This window comes from Saccopteryx bilineata, chromosome 1, assembly GCF_036850765.1.
Source record: "Saccopteryx bilineata isolate mSacBil1 chromosome 1, mSacBil1_pri_phased_curated, whole genome shotgun sequence".
Lineage (NCBI taxonomy): Eukaryota > Metazoa > Chordata > Mammalia > Chiroptera > Emballonuridae > Saccopteryx > Saccopteryx bilineata.
Genome location: NC_089490.1, coordinates 26525667 through 26538438, shown reverse-complemented (window position 1 = coordinate 26538438; position 12772 = coordinate 26525667). Strand labels below are relative to the sequence as shown.

General features: G+C 39.0%; 1 protein-coding gene across 2 annotated transcripts in view; it reads left to right on the top strand.

Moving 5' to 3' along the window:
* Window positions 1-296: 296 nt before the first annotated feature.
* LOC136319086 (putative adhesion G protein-coupled receptor F2P) overlaps window positions 297-12772 on the top strand; it is a 44106-nt gene continuing 31630 nt past the window's right edge. For both annotated transcript variants that reach the window (XR_010728179.1, XM_066252415.1), the window contains exon 1: window positions 297-435. The gene's annotated coding sequence lies outside the window, so the exon portion shown is untranslated. The remainder of the gene's footprint in view (window positions 436-12772) is intronic.

The window sequence follows — 12772 nt, the reverse complement described above, 5'->3', positions numbered from 1 at the left end:
GTTGTAGGCGGATTCACCGGGACGTTTGTAGCCATGACCAAGTACCACGGATCCCGTGCTGCCTCCATAGTCCTGGATCCCTTCCCAAAAAGGGAAGCCTTTGCTCTTTGTAAGAGTCTGTGTGTCACCCAGCATCTGACTCACCTCTTCTCCCGCACGCTGCCCCGCCCATTGCTGGAGCTTGTCCCATGCAGGACTGGTCTGTCAGGCTGCAGGGCCCTCGCAGCTGGGGTTGGCTGCCTGTGCCAGGGCAGGACCCAGCCTGACTGCCTGGGCCTAGGAATCGGCCATTCGGGGCTAAGTTGACGGCTCAGTGATACAGGAACCCAGCCTGCTGATTTGTGGCAAGATATGTCAATGGAAAGCTACTGACGCCCTTGTCTCCAGCTGCCGGGGGTCGGGGCAAAGTTGCTGGTGACTTGTTGGCTAGCCACAGTGAGTAGTCCCATGTCCTCCTTCTCCTCCCAATGACTTTTTTTTTGGTGAGAAATTTTAGAAACGAGTTGCCAATTACGATTCTACAGGTACGAGGCTTTGTAGTTTGGGGTCTACTGAATAACATACAAAGTAAATACTAAAAAAGGAATTAAGTAACTTGGACTTATATAATTCAATAAGAGCATTAGTCTGGTATAAAAATATTTTTGTTTTTATTTATTAATCTCTACTCCTCTGACCTCATTCAAATATCAGTGCCCCAGAAATGGAAATCTTTGAAGAAATTTTCTTTTTCTAATAATCTAAAAGTGATGTGCAAATATACAGACTAATTATCTATTTTTTAAATAATTTCCTCTCTCACCCAACTTTGTAATATCTTATCTACAATTTGGACTTATTATCAAGGCACAACCAGATTTAAAATCTCCTTGTACACACAGGAATCTTTTTACACCTTCACAAGATAAATAAATAAAAAGATCCTGCATTTTCAGTTACTAACCTACAGCATTAAGAATTCTTGACCTTAGACATTATTTTTCACAAATCAGTATTTCTCAAGAGAAATGTAAACTTTGGGAAGATTTCTCTTGGTTTGTAAGCCGGTCTGTATGATGTCATTCTTTGTACTGGAGGAGGTGATGCCCAAGTATCTACATTTCCATTGATTTTCATTATCATTCCTTAAAACATGGTTATAACTGATACTTAATTCTGTTCCTTCCCTTTTCTGAAGATTTCTTTGTCAGTATTTGTTGAATGTGAATTTCAAAAGTTTAGTTTGCTTAGAAAATTTTTATCCTTTGAATTCTGACACATGGGTTTTCCCTCTAAAAGGAACTTACAGATAAAATAATGAGGCTTGAATTAATTTCACATTATTTTTAGTTTATTGAATTTCCTCCATTAAAGCTCATTCAGATTCTTATACTTTGGGGAAACCGACTTATTTGTAGCTCAGAGAAATTATTTCAAGTACATTTCTGGGCAAATGATTAGCCTTAAAAGAATACAAAACTTGTCTTTAGAGATTGGCTCTAGAGATCATACAGCCCCAAAACCCCTTTTTGACTGTATTTGCATAGTATAGGGTTACAGCATCATTGTGTTTTTGCCAAATGAATGGAAATTTGTAAACAGAAGCCATGACTCTTATTCAAAGACATGAGAACAGCAGACAGCTCCAAGCCCGGTGACAGCCTGGTCTTTCTAAAGCTGGACTTTGGAGCAGGAGAACAGGGGTTGAGGGGTAGAATTCTTTGGCCCTGGGCCCAGGCGATAATGGGGTACAGGGTCAATGGAGAATATTTCTAAATATGGCTGAAAAAATATCAGAAGCAACTAATCATCAGTCTGCCTCCTGTTATCAGCATGTACAGATTCTAAACCACATCACCAGGAAAATCGCTGCTTGCTGCTGGAGCAGACCCCAGCCAGGCCCCCTCCCTGTTCTCCTGGGGTACTGAGTCTGCCGTTGTAGAGGATTTGATTTAACCCACCGGTGGGAAAACGGCCTATTTTAGAACACCGTTTCTGTTTCCACAGAACCCATCGCTTAGCATGCTGTCTCGTTATCTTTAATCCTGTTATCTTGGGAACGCATGCATTTAAAAAAAAAAAAAAAGTGTATGTCTTTTAACATAATCTTCATCTCTCAAGCCAATACATCCCCTGATTTCAATTTTATTTAAGGGTTAGGCTGTAGAATCTTTATTGTTTCTGCATATCATTCCTGGATCATTTGATTTCAATGAACAAGTTTCTAAGTCACCGGGATTTTGTTATAATGATATCAGGGTATGAAACACAGGGTCCTGCGTGTCGCCAGGACTCTATGTTGGCCTTTGTCCTCGGCGGGTGACGTATCTGCTTCATTGGGCGCTAGCTGTCCTTTCTGTACTTGGGCTGTCCTCCCTGTCATATTGTTATCACCCGGGGCTGTTTGCAGTTCTGCATGGTAATATCACCACGGGAGATGTTTTAAGAGCCCATTCATCTCAAAATGTTAACAACGACTGCAGTCTGGGTGAAGGGGGTGTAGGTGTCTGCTGTGCTATTCTTTCAACTTCTCATAGTAATGATATTATTCCAAATATGAAGTTTTGGGAAAGAAATCTTGATGTTGAAGGCTTACCGCCCGAAAATCTGATTCAATGGGCCTGAGGAGGATCCAGACTGGTAATTTTATTTTTAAAAGCCCCTCTGGGAATCCTAATGTGTAATCAAAGCTGGAAATTGCTACTGCTCTAGAAGCGAATGGGTCCCTTTTCTTTCTTCCTGTCAAAGTACGAAAATTCCTGTGGTGAGGACCGGTGGGCCAGCTTGGCTCGGCTGCTGTCCCCTGACCCGGTCAGCAGTGTGAAGCACATCATTCAGAACAGCTGCATGCACAGTATACAAGGTAGATAACATAGGTGAGGCGAGGGAACAGCTAAGCAAAATAATTAATAATATGATGATAATGATAATAGGTGGCCAGTGTATTCCTCCATCAGAAATGCAAATTGAGTCCTGAACTGATAAACCGGAGAACATCTGGCTATTGAGAAGCCAAAGATATTTCATTATATCATTGTTTTGAAGAAAATGGAGTGATGGAGAATTATTCTTTGTCAGCTTAAATGTTTCGTATTGAAAAATAAAAATGAAATATCTGCTCACAAAACTTAGGGGACATTTTATCACTTCATATTCATTTTGAAACATCTCCTAATTTTTGTGAGCCACATATAATTAATAACAAAAATAGAAAACTTTGTCCCTATCAAAGTGGGCCTTACAAATTGCTATGTGTTAAATAACAATAGAAATACCATTAAAGAAGGTGATGTCTAGGCCTAATGTTCTAGTGAAAGCAGGTATACATTGTATTCCATGACTCGTTTGATCTTTAAAATTTCCCATGGCCATAAAGAAATTCTCCAGATCAGTAGGTTCCGAGTGACCCCACCCCTACCCTGTATGTCTTGCCGTAGATTCTGTTCATTTTCTCTTTGATGGGGCTGCCTTTTGCCAAGGGTCTGGCCAAATTCTGAGAGTCTTAAGCAGTGTCAAATTGTCTTGTTGCCCGAAGTGAGTGGCACTGTCACTTCTGTGTAAGTTTGGACATGGAGACCTTTTGTGATGGTCCTCAATGTCATGGACCTCATATTGTACCCCAGGTCACCCACAGAAGGTCCTGTCACCTCTCGGGGCATTGGGTCGCCAATGACCCTGGTGTCTCTGTGCTTTGGGAGGACTGGTATGCAGAAGATGCATAACAACGATGGAAATGGCTGAATGGTGACATGTCTCCAGCTTATTCTGAAAAGAGAAGTGGGCTCCCTGTATCAAGAACAGGACTTTAGGCATGATAGAGACTGTGATTTCTGAAGGAATCAGAGCAGGAAGAGATAGGAAGAAAAGACATGAAGATGGATGAGGAGTTTCACAGTCTCTGCTCAGACAGTCTCTGCTGATGAGAAAATGAAGAATTGGTGTGACCTCTGTGGACCCGGTTAGTGGAGGGGAGAGTGGAGAACAGATGTATCTGTGTGGGCGAAGCGGGCCCAGTACAGAGGCCCAAAGCCCAGCAATGATTGTGCATTTAGCAGAAGCTAGCACAGAGAAGGCTTATCTTTGCATGTCTCTCCTAATGCTGAAGTCAGAATGTCATCATTCTGGAGAAAAGAAAAAGGTAAAGAAAAGAAGAAATTCTGAATTGATCAGAAAAGACCTAATTTAACCTGACAGTCAATGAGCTCACCTTGCATGTAGGAAAAATTTTTTTATCATTGGCACAAATGAGGACTCGAGTGCAAATTTCATTTGATTATAGTGCAAAAAACAAAACAAAACAAAAAAAAAAAAAAACCAACCCTGCAAAACAAAACAATTACATCTTTTTCATGATTGCTACATGTGTACTGCTCCACATAGACTTTGTGTACTTGTTCTCACTGTAGACTTTAAGTATTGATTCTTCCTCCAGCTATTGATCCAAAAGGCTAGCTTTTCTCCAAAGTGCTGAATGTGTATGAGACTTTCCGGCCTTTCCCCAAACCCCGTGTGTCTTAGTACTCCCTGGACATTGCCCTCCATCTGGATCCCCTGTCCTGAAGTGTTTCAAAACTTACTTGTTGCAAAACTCTCTTCCCGCCCAAGAACCAGATTGTAAACAAGTTGCCCTTTGAATAGAAACATGGATGCCTTGGCCATTCTCTCCTTCATTGAACATGGAGAATGAGAGTAAATTAACAATATTTTTAGACATTCGAAGATTAAGAGAGTCTACCACCCAAAACTCATTAAAAGAAGCTTGAACTGATACAGTCTAGCAAGAAGTAAAATGAATATAGAAAAAAAGGAATGAAATACAAGAAAGAATATGAAGAGTAAGGGACCGAAGAAAGATGGAAGATTTCTTTTTCAATTAAACTAGATAGAAATATCCTTTCACGTTTAAGAGTCAGATGGTTCCTTGTTTTTATATTGTTTTTTGTTTTTGATGATCAACTTGGGGAGCATTTTCTCTTTCTACTTATAGTGGAAAATAGGTAGCCATGGCTTTTTCACATATATATTAGTTGTGAATATTTTCATATATATATATAATTATATATATAATATAAATAAGAGAGAATATCAAATGTCAAATGAGACAAAGTTCACAAAAATATCATAAAACTATTTCAAAAGTGATCTAAAACTCCAATTTATGATATAATTAAAAGTATCTCTGGTTGAATACATACACATATTTCAGTGTGATCACCATGGTGTTGAGTCAGGAAGTCCACGTTTTTAATCCTTTTACTGCCATGCTGATCAAAGGAAGAATGCCACTTAAAATTTCTCACTTTAATATTCTCATTTTGTGACAAGGAAATAAAATGATTACTAATCATTGAGCATACTTGCAAGGATTTATATATATAAATATTCAAATTTAATGATTTTATGAACATCCACGGATCAGAAATCATTATGTGATAAGCTGTCATATATTTCTATCTTACAACAGTTACCTTATAACTATTTTATACATACATATATATGTGTGTGTGTGTGTGTGTGTGTGTGTGTGTGTGTGTATTATGCTGGGCTCTTTCACTTCTGGGTCTTTACTCTGGTGAACAATACAGTTCTGGGATGCTTTTGCAGCCTGTTATGTTTCACAGTTATCAGCAATGGATAACAAGATGGCTTTAATAGTTTTAAAAAATTGCTTAATTCTATTGAAATGTGAACAATGGTAGAAGTGCTTGGGGAAAAATGCTTGGGAGAAAATTTGTGTTAATGGAAATTCATTATTCTTGAAATAAATTTTTCTGCCTAAAAGCAACTTACATATCAGCTCGACTATCTCATTTATCTTCAAGACTTACTTCTCCTTCTCTATATTTTCTCATGATTAATGTTATCCAACTTCACCCAGCTGCTTAGCCTAGAGACATTAACATCATCTTTTTCTGTGCTACCTTTCCACATATGCTTTTCTTACTAACTTCTGCTTAGTTTTCTAAACACAAATTTTTAATAGTATTCGCCTCTTCGCTCCTTTCTCTACTCCTTTAGTCATGAGATCACCTGAATCCATCCCACCGCTACTGTGGTTCCAGCCCTCATTGTTCTTCTCCCGGACTGAGGAACGGCCTCTTCGCCGGCCTCCTGGATCTTGTGTCTGCCTTCTAACCTCCCTTGGCACTGTCGGCAGAATGATCTTTCCAAAATAAAACCTTGCCTGACCTGTGGTGGCACAGTGGATAAAGCGTCGACCTGGAAATGCTGAGGTTGCCGGTTCGAAACCCTGGGCTTGCCTGGTCAAGGCACATATGGGAGTTGATGCTTCCAGCTCCTCCCCCCTTCTCTCTCTCTGTCTCTCTCTCTCTGCCTCTCTCTCTCCTCTCTAAAAATGAATAAATAAAAAAAAAATAAAATAAAAAAAAATAAATAAAAAAAAACAAATAAAACCTTATGCTGGCATCTGATGGGTATTTATCTTCCAGGGAAGAACCCCACTGCTTTACCGCGGCACGGAACTGCCTCATGCTGGCATCAGCATACAGTTAGCTGATGAGTTCACCTGTGACTCCCTTTCCCTTCACATCCTTGATGCTCCACCTTTCTGACCTTCTCAGTCATCACTGGTTAGAACCTGCTATTTCTCCGCCTAGAATATTGTTCTTCCTTCACCCCTGGCAAGGTCCACACTAATGCCACCCCGTTTGTGACATTTCCCCGATCTCCATTAGGGAGAGTTTATCACTTTTTTGCCATAGGTTTTCAAAGTATATTTTGTATACTTCAAAGAGGGTACTTATGGCATTAATTTATACCATTTATGTTATCTGTTTTCCTCAATTAGACTGTAGATTCCTAAAGAGCCAGACCACATTTTGTTTGTGTTCATGACCATTTCTGAAGCCAGAATTTGAATAGCAGAAACAGGTTCAAAGTATGTCGATGATTTTTGAATGAATGAATAAAGAACTTAAGTATCTTGCCAAATGTCATTGAAAGGATAATGACAGAATTGAGGAAAAAACATAGATCTTATCACATGGAGACACCCAATCTCAGAAATTTTTATTTTTTCCAATTGTAAGTCTAGTTATTTGTAGAAAAAAAAAAGATATATAGAGAGAAACATTTGAAAAAATATATTTTTTGTAATTGATAATATTTTGATATCTTTCCAGTGGTTTTTGTTTGTTTGTTTCTTTTTAAAAATAACATTTAGAAATTAGGAAAACCTCAAGTATAAATATGACACAAATAAATTATAGATATTTCCACCTCAAGAATTAGCTGCTGTTAACATATTTGGTTCCAGTCTATTCTTATTCACTCCTTCTTTTTTAAACCACTCTTTTATTTAGAAATAATATGTGTTTATTATTTTAAAAATTTAAAGAAAACAGAAAAGTTAAAAAATAAAAGTAAAAGAAATCATTCTTAATTTTGTTTCTTAGAAATAACCACTGTTAAAGACTAAATATTATTTCAGATATTTTCCTGTGTATGTGTGTTTATATATATATATAAAGGACATGATAGATTGATTACTAGGTATAAAGAAAAGCAGGAGGCAATACAATTCTAAAGAGCTGATTATATGTATTTGTTATTTTAAATAAGTTAATAAGTTTACATTTATTTTAATTAAGAAACAAGTGGAACTTAAAAGATATTTAAACTTCTGAGATTTTTTTCTCCTTCACAATAATCTCTTGATCTATTTACTAGAAGATATTTCTTATGCTTAAGAAAAAGATTATGGAATATATTGAGATTAGGGGCAGTAATTTTTTAAAACTCTCTGTTGATTTTCGGCAGTGTGGATTTATTTCCCACAAGAAAAATGAGCTTTTAGCACCCTCATATTATTTTTCACCTCTTAATTTTTAACAGTGACATTTCAACTTATATTTATCATTTCTCTCTTCTAAATTTCAGGAAATGCTCTTGTACTATATTTAAAAGTAATTTTTCTTTTTTATTTTGATTACACTTACTGTGTGCTCTTTTTCAGGAATTGCCATTATCCTTGCTTTGGATTATCATCCTCCGTCTTCCATTAATACAACTTTCTCTCTATCTGCATTCTGTTTTTCATTCTTACCAGCATTTCTGCTTGATCAGCTCAAGTCTTTCCTTTATATTGACTTGCCTTGTTGCCTCTTCTTTTGCTTGAAGTTTCCAATTTATGAATTCCATATTATTTTGACCTTTGAGGTTTTTCCTCAATCTGTTATTTTTATCATTTCTTCTTGAAGCTCATATGTAATAAAATATTATTCTATATTAATATTTTCTATGGCTTCAGCTAACTGTATGTGCATATATGGGTGTGTATGTTAGTGCGCATTCTCCATAATACGTTTGCAATGGTTAAATGCATTTCTGGTAGTCTTGCTCATGTTACGATTGCTCTGATATATAGTGGGTGACTTCTTGCCCTTTCTTTCCCCATATGTGACACTATATTACTTTTTGCCATGCTATGGTTTGGTCTGAGGTCTAGGTATCTTTGTGCTCTGTTCAGGTTTCTGCAGGAGGAAGAAAAGCTCAGCAGTAGCCCTATTCTTAATGTACCAGGTGAGCTCTCAGCTAGGAATAGCTAGCACTCACAAAAAGATTGACTTAAAAAGGTCTTACCTGAAAAGAATAAACTGAAGAGAAGTTAATGAAGAGATTCTTCACAAAGGTGCAGGCAGGCTAAGTGAACCAACAGGAAATAATGGGGAGCCAGGGGACTAGCAGGAGTCTATTCCCAGACCTCAAGAGGCAGTAGGAGGGAATCACTGGATCCTGGTGCACACTGTAGCCTGGAAGAGAGAATGCCCAACAGGAACCATAGCCAGAAGAGAGCAGTCCCTATGGGTGGTGACCACAGAAGGAGGGAAAAGAGGAAATACATACCCGCCATGTTCTCCTTCTCCCTGCCGTCCCTAATCTGCTCATGACAGAAGCAAGACATGTCCAGAAATCGGCTCTGTAGAGGTGAGCTCAGCTCTGCTACTGAGATTTTGTTAAGTGCCCTGTAACCAGAATGCATTGTTCTGGGGCATTCTACAATAGTAGCGGAATTCTTCGTCTCTGGATTGTTTTTCTGACCACAATAGTTCTGTAGTCTTTTTTCCATCAGAGAGTCAGTCTCTATTCCTTCCCCCATTTACACTGTGTCTCCAACACCCAAGAAAAAAATTCTTTAGTTAGAAGAAGAAAAACAAAAGGACTCTCACATTTTGCTTCTCTTTAGATTTCTAGGTGTTAATAAGGTTTCTGAAAATATTTTTCTACTCTATTATCTGGATTAAAAAAAAAGGAAAATAAAGTTTAAGAGCTGTGCTCTCTTTCTACATCCCAATCCACTTCAAACATGTCTACTTCTTTCCTTAAATAGTTTTGAAGTTATTCTCTTAAGTCCTGCTTCTTTTCTCATTTTGTGGTAATAATTGAAGTTTTTGCTATTTCAATGTTTTTTTTAGTGCTGGGCAAAATATTCTATGATTCGTTGCCAGCCAAGTGTCTTTTTTAAAATTGAGTTTATTGGGCTAACCCTCATGCACTGTTGTTGGGAATGCTGATTGGTGTAGCCACTGTGGAAAGCCGTATGGAGTTACCTCAAAAATTAAAAACAGAACTGCCTTATGACCCAGCAGTTCCACTTCTGGGAATATATCCAAAGAAAACTGAATCACTAATTCAAAATATTATATGTATTCATATATTCATTGCAGCATTGTTTACAATAGGCAAGATTTGAAAGCAGCCCAAGTGCCTTTCAGTAGATGGGTGCATTTAACAAAGGAATACTACACACCCTCAAAAAAGTAAGAAATCTTACCCTTTGTGACAACATGAATGGTCCAACCAAGCATCTTAACTGAGAAATCCTGCCAATGTTCTTCTGTGGAAGTATATATTTTAGAGCACCTTAATGACTATTTTTCCCATTAATATTATAAAATTGTAATATAATATACTACTACCTCATACAGATATGTTATCAAAGCTCTTCATAGATGTTGTCTTAATGTTTGTGCAATTTTTAATGTAGATTTATCATACCTCACTACCCATTTTGTTATTGTTTGGCATCTACTTTGTTACTGTAGTCATAGCTTTGCTACTTTATAGGCAACTGCCATCAGAAACTTGCGTGCCATGCTCTTCTCTGCACTTTAAGATTTCCTATGAGATAGAGTCCCCAAAGTGCTGTGGTGCAGCAACAGCGTGGGCTTATCTGCCTACTTAGAGTTCGTTTCCAAATACCGTATACTATTACCTTCATCTTCATTTCTCCTGGCAGCCTCTGACTGTCAGATCAGATTCCCTCTTGGTGACTCACGAGGTCGGTGATTCTTGGGCACACCTTCGGCATCTTGTGCCTGACATAGATGTCAACTGCACATGCTCATTCCTGTTTACTACTGACCTCCCCGCTGTGAGGAATCACCAGCACTCAGCGCTGCCTGAGACCTGCATGCAAAGGAGGAAAGTATCCAATTCGAAAGAGGCTTAGAGAAACTGGCCCAGGCTCAGGGAAACCAATACAAACGATTTCAAGTTCTAAAAGAGTGGGCTTCTGGGGAAAGTGAGCATTTACTTAAATATATGGGCAGATAGCTTTGTGAGTACAGTTTGGGGCATGGAAAATCATCTTTGTTCCCATGAATTCAGCCTATTGACATAGGTCAGCATCTAACTTTGGAGAGGTTACCCCTAGAAAATACCTGTTAAAATGTACACCTACCTGGGTTGACTAAAATTTTAAAAAAGAAAATTAGTATTTGTTTTCACGTGATGGATAGCTTATTTGATTAGTTAACTACTCCTTCTTGAGACTCAGAGGAGTTATAAAAGAGCCAAGAAAAAAAGTTCTTGTTATGGGAAAGGTTGCTTTAAAAGGGCTTTGTTCAAGGAGAGAGATTCTAGATTGGACCTAAAGGTGAGGCCCTGAGCCTCTGGACACAGCAGGCAGATGACTCGGGATAGAAACGAGACAATTCTATTAACTTTGTAAATTTCTTTAAGGTCATTTAAGCCTAGATTTCTCTCTCTCTCTCTCTCTCTCTCTCTCTCTCCATATATGTGTGTGTCTAGATTTCTCTCTCTCTCTCTCTCCACACACACACACCGTATTTTCCACTCCAGAAGACGCACATGACCATAAGACACACCTAGGGTTTTAAGGAAGAAAATAAGAAAATAAATATTCTCTTTTTTTTCTTCTCTTTTTTTTTAACAGAGGCAGAGAGAGAGTCAGAGAGAAGGAATGACAGACAGGAATGGAGAGAGATGAGAAGCATAAATCATCAGTTTTTTGTTGCGACACCTTAGTTGTTCACTGATTGCTTTCTCATATGAGCCTTGACCACGGGCCTTCAGCAGACCTAGTAACCCCTTGCTCAAGCCAGCGACCTTGGGTCCAAGCTGGTGAGCTTTTGCTCAAACCAGATGAGCCCGTGCTCAAGCTGGCGACCTCGGGGTCTCAAACCTGGGTCCTCGCATCCCAATCTGACACTCTATCCACTGTGCCACTGCCTGGTCAGGCAAAAGAAATATTCTGAACCAAATGGTGTGTTAAAATATTTAATAAGCCCTGGCCGGTTGGCTCAGTGGTAGAGAGTCGGCCTAGTGTGCAGAAGTCCCGGTTCGATTCCTGGCCAGGGCACATAGGAGAAGCGCCCATCTGCTTCTCCACCCCTCCCCCTCTCCTTCCTCTCTGTCTCTTTCTTCCCCTCAGGCAGCGAGGCTCCATTGGAGCAAAAATGGCCTGGGCACTGGGGATGGCTCCTTGGCCTCTGCCCCAGGCGCTAGAATGGCTCTGGTCGCAACAGAGTGACACCCCAGAGGGGCAGAGCATCGCCCGTGGTGGGCTTGCCGGGTGGATCCCGGTCGGGCGCATGCGGGAGTCTGTCTGACTGTCTCTCCCCGTTTCCAGCTTCAGAAAAAAATATATATATATATTTAATAAAATATCTTATTTTTTGCTCCATAAGATGTATGAGCATTTTCCCCTCCACTTTTTTGGGGGAAAAAGTGTGTCTTATGGAGCGAAAAACACAGTAAATATGTTTTTTTCTTTATATTTTTTCTTTTTTTGCTAGAGATAGTGGTCTGTCCTTTTGTATTTCCAGTGACAGGAACAGAATGATGTAGTTTTAAAAACCCTGAATCAGAAGCGAGTCAGGTTCTTCCAATGATGTGGGGTCTGGACTTGGCAAAGCCACTGTCTATGGACGATTGAAATAACTTCTCTGCCAACCTCATACATTTTTGCAATGTCAAGGTAAAAACCACTTGTGAAAATATCCTGAAAGATTTAGCATACAAAAATCAGCTGACATGATGAAAAAGTTTTGATTGCAAATATGTTATTTAGTACCTGGGAGGTTGGGCAGGGTCAACTTATTATTTTAGAAAATTGTGGAAGTGACTTCATTTGCACAGAATTACTTGATAGAGTTAAAAGAGCTAATGTAGACACCATGCCAGACACACAGTAAACAAATAATAGCTGTTTGTTTTACTCTCCTCTTTCCTTCTTTAATATCTGCATTCGAGCAGGAGGGACAGGACTGGTCATTGACTAGAGGAGGAACAGTGGGATGGTTAAATGACAGACCTTATGCAATCTTGCCCCACTGAGATCATCTGGAGGGCATTTCCACAGAACGTCTGAGAACTCTGATAGCATTTTGTGGATCTCACTTGGAACCTCAGGAATTCATTACCAAACCTAATTATGCACTGGTGGCCTCAGACTGTCAGCTGACCAAGCTGGTGATTGAAATCCTCCTGGGTGGCTGATAAAGTTTTGTCTGGAGCTTTGTTTACCTTT